We start from the raw sequence: 21,719 nt of genomic DNA, 5'->3' as shown, positions 1-21,719 counted from the left end.
AATTAGGATTAAATAAGTAACCAGGGGGTGGTGGTACACACCCTTAATCCCAGCACTCAGGAGGCAGAGACAGGCAGATCTCCCAAGTTTGACCCGCCTTGTCTACAGAGCAAATTCCAAGACAGCCAAGGCTATACAGAGAAACTCTGCTCAAAAAAGAAATATGCAAGACCATGTACATATTGCATAAAGTTCTTAGAATGTATGCAGCTTGTTTGGGAGAGGAGAGGTAGTTTTAAAAAAAAAACTCACAATGATTAAAAGTGAAATTAATAGACTACCCCAGAATAATTAAAGGTGAAATTAATTCTGCAAATCATGAGGTGATGGCTGGAAATAAGCACCAGCCAGGCTTCTCTGAAGAAGTACAAGAGGCTGAACTTAATTCCTGTGGCATTTCAAAGGAAAAGGTAACCTAGCTGGCATCTGGGTATCTGGGTTGTACCTCCCAGCACTCAAGGCACCCCATAAAACAGACTGCCTTACCAGTACCACTGAGTATACACCCTGCTGAAGCAGAATGGGGGCAGGGGTACCCTCTCCCTCTAATGGGACTTCCAGAGGTTTAAGCTAACCCAGTCTCCAAGTCTTCATCAGTAAATCCAGGCTTTCATTGTCGTTTATCTTTTATTATTAGTGGGGACACTACGATGCTCCAGCTCTTCAGCTCCTAGACTCCAGCAGTCCTCTTACTTCCCAAGCATCTTAAGCACCAAGACATTTATACAGTGCTTAGCTTAATCAAGCCTCTAGAGACCTGCAATTTGCCTCCACCAAAGGACTTCCTGAATTCTTTCCCAAAGAACTTTGTGAGCATTTATTCATCAAAATCTTCCAATGCTTTTATCTAGGTCATTTATGAACTGATTTGTTCCTCTCCATCTCTTGGTCTATGCTCTTTTCATTGGGATATAGAATGAAAGGGATGTTTGGTGTTTTGATCATTCTGCCACTGGTTTTCATTGAACAGCCTTGGAGGGGGGGTGTGGGGTGGGGGGGTTCGCTAAAAGGCATAGATTATAGTGTCCCCTATAGAGGTAACATAATGGGAAAAGACTTTGGGACACCGGAAACATCACCAAGGTGAGTAGGTATCAACACATCTTACTGCAATGTCCTGTTTCCTTAGGGCCGTTTACCATAGTGTACCCACCCCTCTTTAAGGTGGAGAGCAACCAAGGAAGACACTCAACATCAGCCTCTGGCCTTGACACATAGATACTGTCTGGCAACTTAAGTGTTAAAATTAAAGCAGCTCTGCATATACTTACAGCTGTGGAACAGTCATTATGCCGTGTGGTTAAATGAAAACCCACATGCAATAAAGAAGACATTAATGTCAACCCCTGGCGCACCCACACACCCAAGTGCACACATAAAATGGATTCTGAGCTGTAAGTCTGATTCTAAGTTTCCTCTTCTTTTATGTAGTTAAAAATATTCCCATCAATAAAATGTCTATGCCTGTTCTCTTGTTAATGCATTGACAATTGTTTGTTCACATTGTAACTGCCCTTAAATCAGAGAAAATGCACGGGATTTTTTTTTTCCTCCCTGACGTATTTCCCCTTGTTGAATTTTAGTGTTTATTAGACTGCTTTCATGATGAACTTTTGGTACAGCCTGTCACTTAAGAGTTGATAGGATTTCCTGGGGTATCAGGGATGTTAGGGATGTAGGAATTTCGACCTCTCATAACTGATGTCCTCTTCTAAGAACATTAGCAGTGATGTTTACTAGAAACCCATCCATTTAGTGGATGTTTAAAGGTGTTTTGCACAGAGCTAAGCAAAAGGATGGGCTGGGGAGTTGGTCTCCATTTTCCTGTCTGTAGTGCTTATTAATCCATCTCCTTGTCCTACTTTTACTGTTTGCTGTCTTTAAAAAAAAAAAAAAAAAAAGCATCCAGTAAGATCCAGTGAGATGGTTTATCAGGAAAAAGTACTTGCCATATAAGCCTAACATCTGTATTTCCATCTCCAGAATCCAGAGTAGAAAGAGAGAACTAAACACTGCAAGCTCTCCTGTTTTGCACACATGCATAGTCATGCGCACACACACACACACACACACACACACACACACACACACCATACTAGTAACAATGACAAATGAACTCTTTAGATTGTTTGTGCATGGTGGCACACACCTTTACTTCCAGCACTTGGGAGGCAAAAGCAGATGGACATCTGTGTTTGAGGCCAACATAATGTCCAGAGCAAATTTCAGGACAGCCAGGGATATGAAGAAACTTTCTCAAACAAAAGAGGAAATTTTAAAATAAGTAAATAAATTTTAAAACATTGTGTAGAAGAAGCTGGGGATGCATTTCAGTGCTAGACCACTTGCCCAAGATGCTTGAGGCCTTGGGCTAGACTTGTAGCACCACATAATTGTCTTAAACATCCACCTCCTATGCCAGGGTTCAAAGACAAGGCTCAGGAATGTGAATCAGGAACTTGGACTCAGAGCTGCACCCTCAGCCTCTTATGACTTTTAATATCTAATCTTTGTGCATCTCTTCCTTTTACTATATGAAATGTAATAAAGCCAGTTCAGTTGTAACAAAGCATTTAAATAAATTGAAGTGATAAGCCGTGTTTATCATGCTCTACAAAGAATTTAAATTTGCATGTGTGGTTTGTGGGTGTGTGTGTGTCTGTTGGCACACATGGTGTTTGCAAGTACATACACACATGTGAATATGGAGGTCTTTCTGATCACTGTCCACTTTATTTATGGAGGCAGAGTTGCTTGTGGAATCCACAGCTTCCAATTTCCAGCTAATCCAGCTAACTGGCTTTCTCTGGGGATCCTCAACCCTTCCAAGTGCCTACATTACAGTGCATGCCCGACTGTTATGTGGGTCCTGGGAATCTGCACTCCAGTTCTCAATTTGCATAGTGTTTTATACACTGAGCCATCTTCTCAGATGGCAGAATCTTTAAAGAAAGAACATTTAATTGTAGTGAGGAAAGAGGGAGTGGAATCCTAATTCTGACTCTCTCAAGTGTAATTATCAATTCATCTACCTACGTTCTTTGATTTGTGAATTGTTGATAATTCAGCTTTCCTAAGAAACAAACCTAGTTTAACCGAGTTTGTTTGTTTTTTATTCCATTTTTGTTGGCTTCTTTTTTTAGTTTTCTTTTTTAATTTTTAAATGATGTATTTATTTTTATTTTATATGAGTTGCTGTTTTGCTTGCCTGCATGTCTGTGTGAGGGTGCCAGGTCCCCTGGAACTGGAGTTACAGACAGTTGTGAGCTGCTATGTGGATGCTGGGAATTGAACCTGGGTCCTCTGGAAGAGCAGCCAGTGCTCTTAACCTCTGATCCATCTCTCTAGCCCTGGCTTTAATTCTTAGTTTTTATTCAGTAGTTCAAACTGTAATGTAAAAACTGAGGAAATGTACTCTCACATCTTCTCTTTCTACCAAAAATTTGATCAGTGCATTGATTTACACAAATATATAGCAGTGTTCCTTGTTTGTAGGTGGTCTTCATGTTACAAAGCAGTTAGCTCCATTCTTCGTTGGATCAATTCCATTCCCCTCCTAGATGCCGCAGGGGAAAAGCCTGAGTAAACTGGGCTTCCTCCCACCGTCCTCGCCACCCCCACCTTCACAGCCCACAGCTCCCCTAGCCTCAGACTGTTTGTCAAAGGACAATGACAAACCAGCAAAAGCAAGAAGCAAAAGTTAATCTGGTTATATGCACACTCCATAGTCAGATCCTCACTGAGATGTTACTTGTTCAGCCCTCATTGGCTTGAATGATGCTCTTGTTTGAGTCCAAATCCTGCCAGGACCCAATCCCCAGATTAGATTCCCCAGGAGTGCCTTAGTTCTTGGTGCACTGCCAAGGAGTGTCAAAGGTTAGAGGCCTCCCTTACCCTACAACATCCCCAATTCTTGATGCTGGTGGACCTGGAGTTGTACCAAAAGGGTTTAATTACTGTCAGAGGGTTTAATTTCTTTGTTTTTTTTTTTTTTTTGTTTTTTTGTTTTTTTGTTTTTTTGTTTTTTTGTTTTTTTTTTTTGAGTGTTTCTCTGTGTAATAGCTCTGGCTGTCGTGAAAGTAGCTCAGTAGACCAGGCTGGCCTTAAACTCACAGAGATCCACGTGCCTCTGCCTCCTGAGTGCTGAGATCAAAGGTGTGGGCCACCACCTGATGAGAGTTTCTTACAAATATAAAGTACCCTTTATTTCCATAGTCACATTCCACATAGAAGATAGGAGAAAGAATCATAGGTGACATACATGCACATTGTCCAAACGACATACTATGGTCTGTGGTGGGCAGAACACATTTTTTAGCATGTGTATAGCTTTGGATGCAATCCAGCACCACAGAAGAAATAGTGAAAACTAAGTCTTTACACTAGCCAGAGGAAATGCTCCTGGCCTTTTCAGTCAATGGTGGACATACTTGGGATTGAAGCCAGGCCCTTACTCACATGCTCAGTGAGTGCTCTCACACTGAGCTACATCCCCACCCCCACCCCCAACTTTTCCTTTCATTTTGAGACAGTCTCACTAAGTCACCCAGGCTGGCTTCCAGCCTGCAGTCCTCTTTCCTTGCCCTCCTTCGTAGGCACAGCCCATTTCATATTTTACATTAAATATAGATTTTTTTCATACAATATATTCTGATTAGGGTTTCCCCTCTGCCAGTTCATCTCAGGAGGAGTTCCTACCTCCTCTCCCATCAAAAATCCACATGCTTTCTCTCAAATAGGCATCTAAACATTTAAAGTGAAATAAAAACAAAGTGGTATATGACAAAATAAACCAAAGAAAAAGTACAATAAACACATTTAGACAAAGAGACACATGTTCTCACAGGAATCTCATAAAAGCAAAACTGGAAGCCAGAATATAAACACAAAGGACCTGTAAGGTTTAGAAAGAAAGAAAGGAGGGACTGGATGGCATTCCCCTACATGTGGAATTGGGGTGGGGGGATGGGAGGGGAGGGTGTTTAGAGTGCATGTGAGAGGACAGAGAGGGTAAAAAGGGAGGGAAGGAAAGAGGGAGGGCTGGGGGGGAGGGAGCAAGGGAGGGAGGGAGGAAGAGGGAACTGGGATCGACATGTAAAATAACATTAAACTAAAAAAAAAAAAAAAAAAAAAAAAAAAAAAATGCTTTGACTCCAAAATTTAAGTTGAAGGACAAGTTACTGGGGAAATGGATTTCTATTTTTGTTTCCATAGAAAATGAGGAGATGTGGATTCCTTCCAGACTAATGTGGTTTGATCACGCCAGACTGCCTGAAACAGAGTACAGGCTGATCCTACATTCAAAGCAGCTGGACAAAACAGCCCTACAGACTACAGCCAGGATATCTGAATCTTCTTCGAATCCCCCAAGACAGTGCCCCTTACCAGCAGGAAGTAGTTTGGAAAGAACGACGCCCAAATTCCCAAATATTGTGTATAAATGTTTGTTTTCATTTAATTGGACTGTTATATAAAATTAAATAAAATTAAAAAAAAAGAAAGAAAGGAGGGAAGGAAGGAAGGAAGGAAGGAAAGAAGGAAGAAAGGAAAAAGCTGTTTGGTGGCACATACCTTTGGTCTGAGCACTCGGGATGCAGTGGACAGATCCCTGAGTTTGAGGACAGTGAATTCCAGGACAGCCAGAGCTACACAGAGAAACCCTGTCTCAAAAAACACCAAGAGGAAAATAAAAGCAAAAGTCCAATAAAACATTATAAGACAAACGTACCAGGCCTTTTTCTTTTAGGCTACCACCCAGTTTCCAAATCATGACACAGAGACTTACTAGTTTGAATGCTTAGCCTAGCTTTGGCACATTTCTGGCTAACTTTTAAATTAACCTGGTTCTCTTTATCTACCTTTTGACTCGTGACTTACTACCTTTCTTCTGTTTATCCTGATCTCACTGCTTCTGTGTCTAGCTGGCTGGAGCTGCCTGGCTTCTGCCCACCTCTTCCAGCCCCTACCCCCATTTGCCTGGTTCTCCTCTGGTTCCTCTTTTCTCTCCAGCTTTGATTTCTTCTCCTATTTATTCTCTCTGCCTGCCGGCACCGCCTATCCTTTCTCCTGCCTACCTATTGGCCATTGAGCTTTTTATTAGACCACTCATGTGCCTTGGGCAGGCAAGGTGAAACAAAAGCAACACATCTTTTCATAACTAAAGAAATACAACATAAGCAAATGTAACACACCTTTTCACAGTTAATGTGTAAAGTAACAAATGTAAGCACATCTTTACCTAGTGAAAATAATATTCCACAACAAAGAACCTCCAAAGATGCCATTCAGTTTACTTTGTGTTGCCTATTTACTGCAGAGGGCCTGCCCTTAAGAGCGGTTTATTTCCTCAGTGAGACTCCACTGGAGAAAAATTAAGCAAGTGGCTATTAGAAAGAGCTTCTGGATTAGGCACATAAGGATGGGGCTTGTATCTACTCCTCAGCACTGGAAAGATGCCATTCAGTTCACTTTGTGTTGCCTATTTACTGCAGAGGGCCTGCCCTTAAGAGCGGTTTATTTCCTCAGTGAGACTCCACTGGAGAAAAATTAAGCAAGTGGCTATTAGAAAGAGCTTCTGGATTAGGCACATAAGGATGGGGCTTGTATCTACTCCTCAGCACTGGGACCCCACCTGGTGCAGACCTCTACAGGTCCTCTTGAGTTCATATGTGCATCATATGGCATCATATGAGTTTACAAGGCCTTCTTTCCTTGATGTCCTCCATCCTGTTCCTTGCCCTCTTTCTGCCTCTTGCATGGGGGTTCCCTGATCTCTTAAAGGACAGATTTAATGGATATATCCCATTTAGGACTGAATGTTCTAAGGTCTCTCAGTCTCTTCACATTGACTGCCTATGGGAGAGGGGTCTTTGTGTTTATTCCCATTTACAGCAGAGGAAGCTTCTGATAATGGCTGAGCCAGACTAGTTTATGAGTATAGCAAGATGTCATTACAAGTAATTTTATTGCTGTTTCTTTAGCAGAGCAGTTGTATTTGGTTTTCCCCTAGGTCTGTAGCCTATTGAGTCTCAGGGTAGTGTCAGCATGGGTTCTATCTCATGGAGTGGACCTTAAATCCAATCAGATAGTGGTTGGTTAGTTCCACAAGATTCTGTGACCCTGTTGCACCAGTGTATCTTTTGAGTAGGTCTCAATTGTAGATCAAAGGGTTTGTAGCTTGGTTGGGTGCTTACCTTTCCAGTACTGTGAACACTTGTCCATTGGGTGAAGGCTGTAGGTGGACACCAGCTTGACTTCTCTGTATTCGTGAGTTGTATGGTCACTCCACTTTCTTGATAGATTTTTTTTTATATAACATCCTTTCTGCTATATAACCCATAATGTTAGTTGATATGTCATAAGTGGATTTATAGCCTTTACTCTCTGGACTAATGCATCATTTAACTCTCAAGACTTCTCCTCTGATGCTGCAGCCAGCACATCCTCCTCTTGGTGGTACCACACGTTTCTCTGGAATCTCCTGCTAATCAAGAAGCCAGCCACAAATAGTTGGGAGGGCCACTCAATCAACGCTTATCTCCAGATAGAAGTGAGTTGTCTGTTGCTTAAAGATGCACCTTGCTGAGCCTTCCACTTCACTGGCTTCCTCTGATGTGTGTGGGCTGGAACACGTTGCTCCCTATTACAGTGAGTTTTAATGTCAACTTGTCACAAATTAGAATCACCTGAGTAGGAAGTCTCGCCTGGAGAACTGGCCAGTGGAGACCCACCTCATTTTTGAGTAGCATTTAGTTTCCATCCACGTGAAAGAGTATGGCCAGAGAAGGCTTGCCTGTCTGTGGTACACTTGGCCTCTTCCCTCTTGCTGAGGAGTTGATTCCTTTGCTGGTAGCAGAACCAGCGATTTTAGGTTTCCATCATGGACCAAGAACCAGCCACTCCCCAGGAACCTTCCAACTTTGGGGCACCAGATTGGGACAGCCTTGTAGACTGAGTACCCACAGGGTCGCCAGCCTCTTTGATGAGAGACAGCTACTGTGGGACTACCCTGACTGCTGAGGCACTCAGCCTTGAGGACCAAGCAACTGTCAGGTTCTCAGCCTCTCAGATGTGACTCAGCTGTTGTAGCTATTTTAAAGTAAGCTCACTTTATGTCTTGAAGGGGGCTGCAGAGATGGCTCCCAGGATAAGAACACTGACTGATCTTTCCAGAAACTATGTGGTGGTTCAAAACCTTCTATAAGTCCAGTTCCAGGGAAATTTGACACTTTCTTTCCTCTTCTGCAGGACTAGGCACATACATGTTGCACAGGCACACATGCAGGTAAAACACCCATACACATAAAGTAAAAATATAGGAAAAAATAAATGCTTGAAATACACACACACACACCAGTTAGGGATCATGGGGATGGACTCACCCACTTTCAGCATGTGTAACATGTATAACAAAATATCTGAGCTGCGATAATATATAAAGAAAACAAGTTTATCTAATTCATAATTTTACAGGTTCAAGAGCACAGTGCCAAGACCTGCCCAGCTCTGGTGAAGATTCCCTGGGCTTGTTCACACAGTAAATAGCATCGTGGTAGGACTGAATTAAAAAGGAAAATATGGTGCCAGAACATAGGGAGGCCCAGTCTGCACAGAACTGTTTTGGGAGAACTAACCAGGACTTCAAAAGAACTCTATTTGTCTCTTCTGGGGTTCATGTCCCTAATGACTTAATCATCTTCTATTAGACTTTCACTGTGTAGCCCTGGCTGTCCTGGAACTCACTCAGTAGACCAGACTGGCCTAGAACCTACAGAGATTCACCTTCTCTGCCTCCTGAGTGCTGGCTGGGATTAAAGGTGTGCACCACTGCCTGACTAGATCTTACTTTTTAAAGATCCCACCACTTATAAATATGATGAATCTAAGAACCAACCATCCAGTGCTGAGCTCTGGGGTGACAAGCCATGTCAATCCACTGTATGTGAGCTTATAAATGGTGGGATCTAGGTTGAGCTGCGCAGTTGGGGTGTTTGATGCCTATCATCCTCTAGAGATGCAGCAGTCATCTACACACACAATGCTGAACACTGAGCAATACCTGTTTACAGTAATGTTCATTGCCACAGGAGTGCTCGCTGAAGTAAAGAACCAGATCATGCCCAACAGAAAGACAGACACAGAGGCATAGCTGGGATCAGGGGAAGTGACACACAATTTCTTTTGCCACTGTGCCAGCAGTAAATAAGGAGTATTTACTGGGTATGGCTCACACCTGTAATGCCAGTGCTCAAGAGGCTGAGGTTAAAATATCACATAAGTTCACAACCATCCTGGGCTACATTGTAAGCTCCATGCTAGCCTGTGTGAGAGTCTGTTTCAACACACACTTGCTATTAGAGAAGAAATTGAGACAGAGGCAGTGCTCAGCAAGGTGGGGGGGGGGGGGAATCTGTTAGCATACCCTGGATATCCACACCTCAGAACTCATCATTAATGCAGAGGATGGACAATGACATCTCTTCACCGATGCTGATACCTCTTCTCCCCATCCACTCAGAGAGCTGGCTCCCAGTCTGCTCATATTGCTGGGCCCCCAGATATCCCCAGGCCTCTGATTACCTAGGAATGTGAATGCTGACAAATTGTGAGTCAGGATGCAACAGAGTCAAAGAAAAATCGAGGATCTGGGAGTGCACCTCAGTCATTAGAACACTGGTCTCTCATACAGGAGAGCCTGGTCCAGCTCACCAGTACTTCTCAGACAGGTGGAACATAGTGCACACCTGTAATCCCACCATTCAGGAGGTGGAGGCAGGGGGACCAGAAACCCAAGGTCTTCCTTGATTATTTAGTGAGTCTGAGGAAAGCCTAGATTTCATGAAACTCTGTCTCAATAAGTAAATAAAACTGCAGAAGCCGATTACTTTAAGCCTGCTGTGTCACTGGGAGTCAAGGTAACAGTGCAGCTGGATTAAGGTCTGTGAGATAGCAAGGAATCATGAATCAATTTATGGCTCTCAGGTCTTGTGCAAATTGACAGACTTGGTTTCCCTTTGAATTGGTTCTTTCCTTACTAACCTGTTTATTGTGTTGGAGGGTGATGAAGACAAGAGCATTCTGCCATGTAAGAGTCTACCCTCCACTCTATCTCATGGAAAAGGGTACCTAGTGGCTGGTAGAAAAGGTTTGGACCCCCCTGATGATGGCCACAGCTCTGCACTCACAGTCCAACATCACATGCATGTGAGACCCAAGGGCATCTTTTAAGGCTACATCATCTCGGGCATGTTCTAAATCAAGATTAGTCTCCATCAGGCAACATAAGGTTTTCAGGTTTGTCCTCATAGCTGAGAATAAAAGCCCCCTTCTCATGACATGGTGTGCTGACAGACTTACAGTTTTTCTACTGAAAGATGTGCAGCTAAGGATTCAGAAACTAGAAAGGCAGGGCAGGAGAGATGAAGATGCTGAGATGGCCTGACAGAGTCACAGAGAAGTCCTCTGAGTAACTATGCCTTTTCCAGACCTTGCAGCTGATGTGCAAATGATGTGCAAATTTGTCGCCTTCTGCTAATGAGATATTGTCCCTCAGAAGCAGGGGTACCATCTGGAGAGAATGCTGGAGTCAGGGTGGGGTGTTATAACTCTCTAGTTCCCTCGTGTCCTGCAGTATTGTACCCGCAGATATAAGGACACCAGCAGAGAAGGCTCTGCAGAAGGCAGCGTCAAATGACAGGATGCAAGCTACTTTTAGGGTCATGCTTTTGTGTCTGTCTGTAAATGCTCAATTTGTTGGGCCAGGGTTACTGAATTTCATTCTTTTTTCTTCTTGTTTTCAAAGAACTCCATAGCTGCTTTTATCGTAGTACTGGAGGTCTGACTCACTAAGATGGCCACTATTTTGGATTTGCCTCTTTATATCAGGAGATTTCAAATCAGGACAGACATTTCACATTTCCTGTGTCTGGGGCCTTCATAGTGAAATGTTGAGAAGTTATATGAGGCAGTAGGATGTCCCTGAAGGCAGGAGCTAGATGTGAGCTAATCCACCTTGGGACCAAAGAGCTCTGCACTTACTCCTTCATATCTTGAATATGGCTTTCTAGATGGGGGAACTAGATGTCCTGGCCACTTCTTTCTTCAGTGAAAGTACCCTCTGTGGGAGCAAAGGGAATTTGCCCTAGATTTTTGAAAGGTTTGGATTTGAGTCTGTTGAAATAAATGGACAGGCAGTGGTGGCACATGCCTTTAATCCTAGCACTCAAGAGGTGGATCTCTGTGATTTCGAGGCCACCTTGGTCTACAGTTTGAGTTCCAGGGCAGCCAGGGCTACACAGAGAGACCCTGTCTCAGAAAACTAAAATTTAAGAAAGGAAGGAAGGAAGGAAAAGAAAAAGCAATAAACTCACTGAAAAGATGGCTCAAGGTTAAGAGTTCACATCCCAGCACCCGTAGAAAAGTTAAGTGTGGTACTGCACATGCCTGGAACCCCAGGACTGAGTACGGAAGAGATGAGAGGGCCAGCGGGGCTTGCTGCCTACAAGCCGAGCCAAAACAATGTGAGCTCCAGTTCAGAGAGCTTAGGCCTCAGTACTTTCCCCAGACATGGCCTGAGAATCTCAAATGAACCTGAACTTGTTCACAGACCATCAGTCTTCTCTGCCTTTCACCTGGATCGAAACCCTACCAGCACCCTTCAGGAAGCACCCAGCAATGAGACAGTAACCTCAAAACACCAAAGTCAGACAGGACTTTGTAAAGGCTCTGTGACTCTCTTTAGAGCTCAGGTGTGCTGCTCCTCAGGTGTGCTCCTCAGGTGTGCTCCTCAGGTGTGCTCCTCAGGTGTGCTGCTCCTCAGGTGTGCTCCTCAGGTGTGCTGCTCCTCAGGTGTGCTCCTCAGGTGTGCTGCTCCTCAGGTGTGCTCCTCAGGTGTGCTGCTCCTCAGGTGTGCTCCTCAGGTGTGCTGCTCCTCAGGTGTGCTCCTCAGGTGTGCTGCTCCTCAGGTGTGCTCCTCAGGTGTGCTGCTCCTCAGGTGTGCTCCTCAGGTGTGCTGCTCCTCAGGTGTGCTCCTCAGGTGTGCTGCTCCTCAGGTGTGCTGCTCCTCAGGTGTGCTGATGCTCAGGTGTGCCCTCTCTGCTGAGTGCCCCCTCTTCTCCTAACCTTCATGATTTTGCCTGTATTAAAATGTCTTTAATAAAACTCCAACTCTCCATGAACTGGATAATCCTCATATTCTTTTCAGTATCAAAGCCATGAAACCAGATTTCACATCAGCCTAGATCCCCAAAACTCTGGGAGAGGGGCTGGAGAGGTGGCTTGGCAGTTAAGAGCACTACATGCTCCTGTAGAGGTCCTGAGTTCAATTCTGGGCTTTTTCCACACCACTCCGCTAAAGTAGGTGGTTTTATTTAAGCTGGGATCAAAGCCTGGTTTCCCGAGTTTGAACCTAGGTTGTTTTGCCCTTATTCCTCTGTCTTCTATTCAAGTGTTTGCCCCAACTAAGAACCATAAAGGCCTGAAAAACTTTCCTCTCACACATTCTGGCAGACATTACAATACCAGTGGATATGGTTTGTCCCCTAGCAGGTCACATGAGGGAAATTTTGAGTGAGACCTGTAAGAAGGTGCTTGTTGGGGGTGGAGTTGGGGTAGATGGAGGTGGAGAGAGATGGCTCAGAAGTTAAGATCACTGGCTGCTCTTCTAGAGGTCCTGAGTTCAGTTCCCAGCAACCACATGGTAGCTCACAACCATTTGTAATGAGATCTGTTGCCCTCTACTGGCGTAAAACAGATATAGTACTCATAAACACTGAATAAATAAACAAATTTTTAAAAAGACGGTGCTTGTAGAGGGGCCCTTCATGAAGGACCTGCCCTCAGAAGCAGTTGAGGTAATTCTTGTGGGACCACTCAACTTGTTCTAAGAATAAAGTGGTATGTTGGTCAAGTCAGGGTTCTCTAAAGGAAGAGAACTGAAAATGTGTGTGTGTGTGTGTCTGTGTGTGTGTGTGTGTGTGTGTGTGAGAGAGAGAGAGAGAGAGAGAGGTTTATTAGAATGGCTTACAGTGTGTATGTGTGATTTATTGGAATGGCTTACAGGCTGTGCTCTAGGTAGTCCAACAACAGCTGTCTCTTGCAGAATGGCCAAGAACCTTGTAGTTACTCAGTCCATAAGACAGCATGTCTCAGAAGCTCCAATTTTGTGCTGGATCTAGAGGATTCCTAGAGAGCCACAGATCTTCAGTCTGTGATGGAATCCTGAAGAAATAAGTGCTACTATTAGGAAGAAAGTGCCTCAGCAACAGTATAGATGAACAGAGAGTGAGGGCCAGCGGGCAAACAGCAAAACTTCCCACATCCTTTTATGTGGGTTGCCACCTGAATGTGTGACCCGGATTTAGGGTAGGTCTTTCCATTCAGAATGATCTGGTCAAGAAGATTCCTCACAGGTGTGTCCAGTTGCTTGGGTTTTAGTTGATTATAGATGTGGTCAAGTTGACACCCAAGATCAGTCATCACAGGTGGTGAAGCCATAAAGAGTTAGGGCTGGTGGCCCCTCCTCTCACTCCAGCCTCCTGTCTTGCCAGGCAGCCTCTTCCTTCCTGTTTCCCCAGCATTGTAATGCCTCTGCCCTGAGCCAGTGCCACCATCACACCCTTAAATTTCCAGACCTTGAGCTAAAATAAACTGTTTTCCTTAGTATGTTTCTCGTCCTTAGTTTTTTTTTTTTTTTTTTTTTTTTTTACTTTGTTTTTTATTGCAGCAACGGAAATGCACAAATCTAATCCCCAAAACAGGCAGGACAATTTGAAGAAATAAAGAGCACATTGTCTGCCAGACGTAGTACTTCACACCTGTAAACCCAGCACTCAAGGGGCTGGGTATCATGAAGTCAGGCCAATCCAAGCTACAGAGCAACCATATCTAAAAAGTATCCCCCAAAAGTAACATGCCTACTATGCGCTTGAAGCAGTAGATTATGATTTCAGGTTCAGCCTAAGCTGTATAGTGAGACCTTGTCTCAAAATAATAATAATAATAATAATAATAATAATAATAATAATAATAATAATAATAATTGAAAGGGCAGGCAAAATGGTTCAGTGGGTAAAGGAGCTGATCATGCCACACTGATGACATGAGTTCAAATTCTGGTCTTATGTAAAGGTAGGAGAGAACTGACATACACACACGTGATAAATAACAATGTTTGAAGTCACTGAGGCACATTCAGTTTTGAGATGTATCTTGGAATTCAAAAAAAGAAAAAGAATTCAAAGCCTCAGGCAGATCAAATTGTCAGAGCTCAATGGCAAAAGACAGTGGAGAAACGCTGACTGACACTGGGGGTAGTTTAAAACAGACCCTCTCAAATTGTCAGTTGGACACAAGCTAGAATCATCCGGGAAGAGAGAACCACAATTGAGAAAATGCCTCCATCATATTAGCTTGTAGGCAGGTTTTTGGGACGTTGTGTTGATTGATGTAGGAGGGCCCAACCTACTGTGGGTGGTGCCATCCCTTGCAGATGGCCCTGGGAGGTGTAAGAAAGGTAGCTGACAAAAGTTAAGATCACTTGCAGAGAACCTGGGTTCCATTTCCATCCACAAGGCAGCTCACAACCCTCTGTAACTCCGGACCCAGGGAGGTCTAATGCCCTCTTCTGGCCACTGTTGGCACTGCACCTATGTGACACAAAATAAGGAAAGAAAGGTAGTCAGTCGAACATAATCCTGGAGGACACACTGTAAGCAACTTTCCTCCGTTGTTCTGCTTCAGTTCCTGCCTCCAGGTTCCTGTTTGAGTTCCTGCCCGTGGAGGATTGTGATGAGGACAAATAAAGTCTTTCTTCCCCGAACTGTTTCTGGTCATTGTTTCTATCACCGTAACAGAACCCTAAATCACCAAACATAAAAAGAGTCCGGACACACATGCATACCACTCATAACTTACTTTTTTTTTTTTTTTTTTACAAGACAGGGTTTCTCTGTAGCTTTGGACCCTGTCCTGGAGCTCACTCTTTAGAGCAGGCTGGCCTCGAACTTACAGAGATTCATCTGCCTCTGCCTCCTGAGTGCTGGGATTAAAGGTGTGCGCCACCAACGCCTGGCTCATAACTTCCCTTTTTAAAAAGCTTCTTGATGACGTTCGTCAGTCTCGAGATGTAGGACGTAAAGAGAATGTATGTGAGAGGCTTTGACCAGGGCTGAGGTGACACTTAACAACAGAGCACATGCGTAGCTTGCCCCTGGGCCTTCGTTTCCTCCCCACCACCAATATAGTGGAGGATGCAAACACCACATTTATTAAATACAAAGGAGGCCCATATCTCTGCCTGCTAGATGGTGTCCAGATGAGGGTGGGGATCCGGTCTGTGAATGGATCTTTAGTGGGCTCAGCTCCTGGCTCCAGTTACCGGCGGACCAGTTGAGGGAAGAAGGCCGACTGGCTGGGTTTCTTCTTGCACAAACACTCTGGGCTTTCCTAACAGTTTTCCCCTTATCCCTACTATGTTTTGGCAACTTTGAGGCCTCTGTTTCTCCTCCCTTTCAATTTGCTCAGTGCTTCCAGCCACAGGGGAGACCCAAAACCCAACAGAACATCCCGGAATGCCAGGCATTTGCAATGAGTCACAGCTGCAGAGGTGCCAGCTAGGGCTGTTAGCTAGGGCTGTTACAGACGTACAGGGAGGGGCGGGGTTGTTGGCATGCACAGTTGCAGAACCCTCACAGGCTGGACCCAGAAAGAAGTGTGGCAATGGGAACCAGCTGAGAGCAATGAGGAAGCAGCTGTCTGCGGGCCACAGCTCCGAACTTCCCACAAGCCTGCCACATTCCCTAGAGCTTAAATATCTGCACAGGAAACGCAAACTTCTTCTGGGTTGCAGGGAACTGCAAATTGCAAATTGGCTTTTGGAAAATGATCCCTGACAGTCTTGTAACCAGCAATCACGAGGGCTGAGCTGGGAGCTCCGCGACACCCTATTTTAAGCTGCGTTTAAATACAGTGGGCAGTGCTCTGCTTTTCTACAGACAGAGGGCCATTCACTGGCTGTGTCTGCCCCAAGGTGCACCCCTCTTTTGAAGTTCTAGAGAGAGCACTTGGGTGTCAAAACATTACCCATTTTCATTAACAATGCTTTCATTCATAATATTCACCAAAATAACCAAAACACTGTAAAATAAGAAATAAGTTTCCAGCTAGTGTCTACCCACCCCGGGCATCTAGTTCCCTGATCTGGAAGAAAACACAGTGTTTCCTACTTTCCCACCTATTTTTATAGAAATATTATCTGAGTATACAAGTATGCCTATAATGTGTCAGGTTTTTGTGCAAATATAAAAAAATATCACACTTTGCCTTCTGGAAACACACACACACACACTTTGAAAAAAAAACATCCCTATCAGCACAAATAGAATTGCCTTGTTTGTTCATTTTAGCCAGAGAATTAGACAGGACCTTGTTTACATGTGTTACCTATTTTCAGTCTTTCTCTATTAAAAACTGTTCTTGGGTGTGTATCGTTGGGAGTAGGTCCCCTCCCTTCACATTGTGGGTTTAGGGGGTAGAACTCAGGTCATCAGGCTTGAAAGTGTGTGACTTCACCAGCTGAGCCATCTTGCCAGACCTGTGCAACTATCTTTGAATGTATATTATACGTATATTATGTTGGGGTATACTCTTGGGGTAGAGGTTGCCATACAAACATTAACTCTTTTTACTTTTTTATTAAGAGCAAGACCCTGTGATATGTCCCCCAGCCAACCTAGTGTTTGTTGTATAATGCAGGCTGGTCTCAGAGGTGAGACAGCCTTTCTACCTCATTTTCCCTAGTGCTGAAATTGCAGGTGGACATCGCCACACCTGATATTCAGTTCTGGTATTTTCACAGCTCTTCTAACACATTGCCCTACACTGAGTTCATGCCAAATTATAACCACATACAGGGGACCATCTTTCTCTCCCATCCCTTATCACAGGATAGACTAGCATTTGCCAACTGATAGATTCAAAAGGTATTCAGAGACCAGGAGTTGGTTTGGTGCATAAAGAAAGACACTTGCTGCCAAATGTCAGTGTGAAACCTGAGTTCCATCCACTGAGCACCATGTGTGGAATGACAAAACCTACTCCTGCAAACTGCCCTCTGCCCTCCGTGCTATTGCAAATTTCAAGAGTGTGCACACACAGCACTGAGGGACCATAAAATGAGTAAGGAAGTGTAATGTTTAATGTTAAGGTACATTTCATTGCAATTTTGATTCAGTTTCTAATGTGAGGTATTTGCATCTTCTGTCCTGTAAGATGTGGATTCTGCCGACTGACTTCACTGTTGGACACTATCTATTAAGGAAATTGCCCTTTGTCAATGGCAATATTGGAGGCTTTCCAGTTTTTCTCTTTATATCCTATTTTCTAAATTAAGTTCATAAGAAGTTTTGTTTTGTTTTATGCCATTGAGTTTGTCTTTTCATTCTTAGCATGGAGCAAAAGAAACTGTCCCATCCCTCTCTAGATCTCAGCGAAATTGACTCCAAAGTAAACCAACAGCAAACAGCAGCAGAAAAGCCTTCTATGCCTCATGCATAGGACCACAGGGAAGAAAAGCACAAATTGCCTTCTCTAATGATTTTGGGAAGAGCAGGGTTTGATCACAAGTGATGACAGCCTGTGACTACTGTCTGTCTGGTCATCTTTGTTCTTCCACGTGAAATGAGGCAGTCTCCCGAGATGATGACATTCCTAGGAAGGGTGTGCAGAGCCATTGAGCTCATCGTCTGCCCATCTAAAGGCAGACAGGGAAACTTGCAGCAAGCCTTCCCTACAATGCAAAGGAGGAAAGACAAGAAGCACAGAACAGCAGGGCAGTGGGGCCCTGGTTATGCTTTAGTTAAACCTGAAGGCACCATGCTTTGGGATATCAGTCTTCAAGTCCCAACATCGGCATCTAGAAAACTTAGCACTTAGATAATATTTTTTTTTAAAGTGTGAAAATAGTCCCTAACATTTTCTGCTTGAAGGCTATTTTATGTCCAGCATGTAAATCCAACCTTCTCTACCTGGCAGTCAGTAGTTCTGACTGGGTTGGGAATACAAGAATTATGCCCCTTCAGGGTCTTATATTTTATAACACAAAGCTGTTTAATTTTCATTAAATAACTTTGGACTGTAGAGCTATACTTTCCTCTTCTTTAATACGAGTGAAGGAAAACAAAGACGCTGGGCACAGCAGAATAGATGCTTAAAGCCAGCACTGAGGAGGCAAAGGATGGGGGGGAGCTCTGTGAGTTCAAGGCCAGCCTAGTACAAAGTGAGTGCTTGGTAAGGCTAAGGGTGACACACTGCCTGACCAGCATGTACAAGGCCTTTGGTGTGGTTCCCAGCACTAAGAAGGCACATGATTATAATTAGCCGTTCAGGCACATGCTTTTATAAAAGAAGTGGAGTGGACAATGGCCCCAGGACACAGGCATCTGGGGATGGTTTTAGTTTGAATGTGGAATGTCTCTTATAGACACTGTTTAAACAGTTGGCCCCCAGCTATCACACTGTGTTTGGAGGTTACAGAACCTTTTAGGCACGGACATGGAGTCTAGCTGACCAATGAAGGACCAAAGGGGACCGAGCCTCTGGGCCCCAGGTCCAGCCAGGGTCCCTTGACTGCCTCTGAAACATCACCAATTGCCTCACCTTCCCATGGCCCCCACAACCTACTTTTTGGGCCACCATTCCCACAAGGATGGACTGTACCTGTGAAAATCTAATCCAAAACAAGCCCATCTTCCCTGAAGTTTGTCTTCCATGCATTTTGCCACAGCAACAACATGAGTTACTAAAAAGGGGCTTGTTTGGGCTTTTTCCTAGACACAAAATCTGAAGCAGACTTAGATATGAACACCAGTTTAAAGATAATGATTATTACACTTGCCAGGAAATAATTTGAGAGACTCAAGCTAAAGCTACATACACAATGGCTTGTTCTTTCTTTCATTCAAATTCTTGCCTGCATATGCTTTATAATCTGTTAGAGGCTGTGGAAAAAGCCCATCACACAGGGAAATTACTGTCACTTTGGGGTCAGAATTGTGTGGGAGTGTGCTTGTGTGAGTCACTCTGATGGTCACAAGAACAGACCATAGGGCCCACAGGAAAGGGACGTGCATATGGAGCTGAGTGAGGAGGAGGGAGCAGAGATGCTAACAGAGGACAAGCCAGTGATGACTGATTCTGACAGTGGATCCTGGTGGTCTTTTTTCACATCTCCCTCTAGACTCTGATGGCAGCACACTGACCTAAGCCGTCTAAGCCATCTAAGCAGTCTAGGCTTTCTCCTACCTTGGCACTTTCTTCTGACTACTGTCAGCATCTTTCCCTGTTGGGCTCTTAGCCACTTTCAAAGACCTGAGTGAGCCTACCCCATATCTTACAGAAGACTACAGCCATGCAAGGATAGGACGCAACTGGAAGCAGAGTTCTTGCTGTAAAGAAAGAGAAAAGGCATTATAAAAATTTAGAATTGTACCATCCTTAGTTGTACAATTAAGAATTCTTGGGAGCCTCCTGAGGACTGGAAACTGTACTCAGGGGAGCCCATCCCAACCCACCAGCCCATCCAGAGTCTGCCAGCGTCCTAGTCCTAGTTCCAACCATGGGAGGAGGTAAGCTTGGGCCCATTTCCAGCCCACCTTCCCGGGCCAGGCCCTGCTCCAAGCCTCCTTAGGACTGGAGACTATGCACAGGGAACCCGTCCCAGGGGACCAGCCCATCCACAGCCTGCCAGTGTCCTGGTCCCACCTCCACCTACTGGAAAGGTAGAGCCCATTGGAGTATTGCACCTGCTTGCATCTACCAGAAGAGAAACTTGGTCCTGTACCCACCAGGAGAGGGACAGACCCCACTGTTACGCACTGGAAGAAGGGATGGGTAGACAACAGTAGAAGAACCCAGTCAACAACAGAAAGATCAGTATGCTACCATCAGAGTCTAGAAATTCCATACCAGCAAGATCTGAATACCCCAACACAGATGAAGCAGAAGAAAACAAACATTAAAACAACTTTATGATGATGATTGAGATCCTCAAAGAGGTAATGAGAAAATCCCTTAAAGAAATGGAAGAAGAGAGCTAGGAGATTGAGAGTCTGCGGAGGAGCGTCAGCCCGGGCTCACAGGTGGAGTGTCATCTTCGTTCAGCATGCCTTCAGGCCCTGAGTTACTCTTCAGCCAGCTTGGCCTCTGCCAAGGACATTGCCAGCTCCACATCTGCCAAAACAGCATGGCTGGCTTCCTCATCACACAAGACTACAGACAGATGCACTTCCAAAAAGTGCAAGTATGACAAAGGTCACCTTGTAAAGGCAGAATTACAGAAAAGTGACATTTCTTCTTTGCCAAAAGTGTCCCCTGTCTCCCCTTGTGAAAGTGAGTTTGCAGGGGACAGTGCTAAGGCTGTCCCTGTGCCAGAGCGTGGAGAGCCTCCCCAGGGCTGTTCCCAGGCTATGAGCAAGGAACCCTCAGCAAAAGACTGAAGATGGCTTGCCCACAGCAGAACCCAGCAGTGCTGCCAAAGCCCAGGAGCCTAATGACAGTCCTGTGCCCAGGACAGAGGAGGTGTGGGCACCTGTGCTTCAGATGGATAGCAGTGTCTTTCTCAATGATGACAGCAACCAGCCCATGCCTGTGAGTCACTTCTTTGGGAATGTTGAGCTTATGCAGGATCTGCCACCAGCCTCTTCATCCTGTCCTTCCATGAGCAGACGAGAATTCAGAAAAACGCATTTTAGGGCCAAAGAGGAGGACGAGGATGATGCAGAGATGTAGAGAGGTGTCTTCACCTGCTTAGCAGTTCACTCAAACGGCACAGCAAGTATTAAGATTTCTGTATGGCATCTCCAAGAGAACATGTTCTTAATTGAACATAACTGACATGAACGCCACCAGTGCAAACATTAAGCTCCTATGGAAGGGTCCCTCATGACCACAGGCTGCTGCCACCATGGCTGAGCTGATGTCTTTGCCTCCTCCATGCTAGCACAGGTCAGCAGGAGGCTGGGCAGTGGGAAATAAGGAGAGTTCCTGAGTGCATTGGTTTTGGTAACACAATCTTGCTTTCCATGCCAACTAACGGCTGGAGATGAGTTCAGTTTCTTTTGGAAAGACTCCTGTTTCTGAGTGAAGCTAATCATATACCTTATGGTTTTTGTGAAGTGCATATGAGAAGGAAATAAAATATATATTGAAGGTTAAAAAAAAAAGAAATGGATGAAAAGCAAACCAAAAATTGCAAGAAACAATTCAAACACTGCAAGGCTTGAAAGCTGAAATAGAGACAATAAGAAAAACACAGTCTGAAAGAATTCTGGAAATAGAAAAGCTGGATAAATGATAAAGAACTACAGATGCAAGCATAACCAACAGAATACAGAGATAGAAGAGAGAATCTCAGGCATTGAAGATACACTAGAAGAAATAAATTCATCGACCAAAGAAAATCTTAAGTTCAACAAATTCCTGACACAAAATATCCAGGAAATATGGGACACCATGAAAAGACCAACCCTAAGGAAAACAGGTATAGAAGAAAGTGAAGAAACCCATCTCAATGGTGCAGAAAACATAATCAACAAAATCATAGAAGAAAACTTTCCCAACCTAAAGAATGACATGCCTATGAAAGTTCAAGAAGCTTACAGGACACCAAATAGAATGGACCACAAAAAAAAAAAGTTCCCTTACCACATAATAATCAAGACACC

The 21,719-nt window shown here is 44.3% G+C and overlaps 1 pseudogene; it reads left to right on the top strand.

The window, feature by feature from the left end:
* The first annotated feature begins 326 nt into the window (after positions 1-326).
* Positions 327-20,784, top strand: LOC127216434 (UPF0688 protein C1orf174 homolog; annotated as a pseudogene).
* Positions 20,785-21,719: the final 935 nt, after the last annotated feature.

The sequence above is a fragment of the Phodopus roborovskii genome, unplaced genomic scaffold, assembly GCF_943737965.1.
Source record: "Phodopus roborovskii unplaced genomic scaffold, PHOROB, whole genome shotgun sequence".
NCBI classification, from domain to species: Eukaryota; Metazoa; Chordata; class Mammalia; order Rodentia; family Cricetidae; genus Phodopus; species Phodopus roborovskii.
Note: the sequence above shows the minus strand (reverse complement) of the source record. Positions and strands in the feature narration are given on the sequence as shown.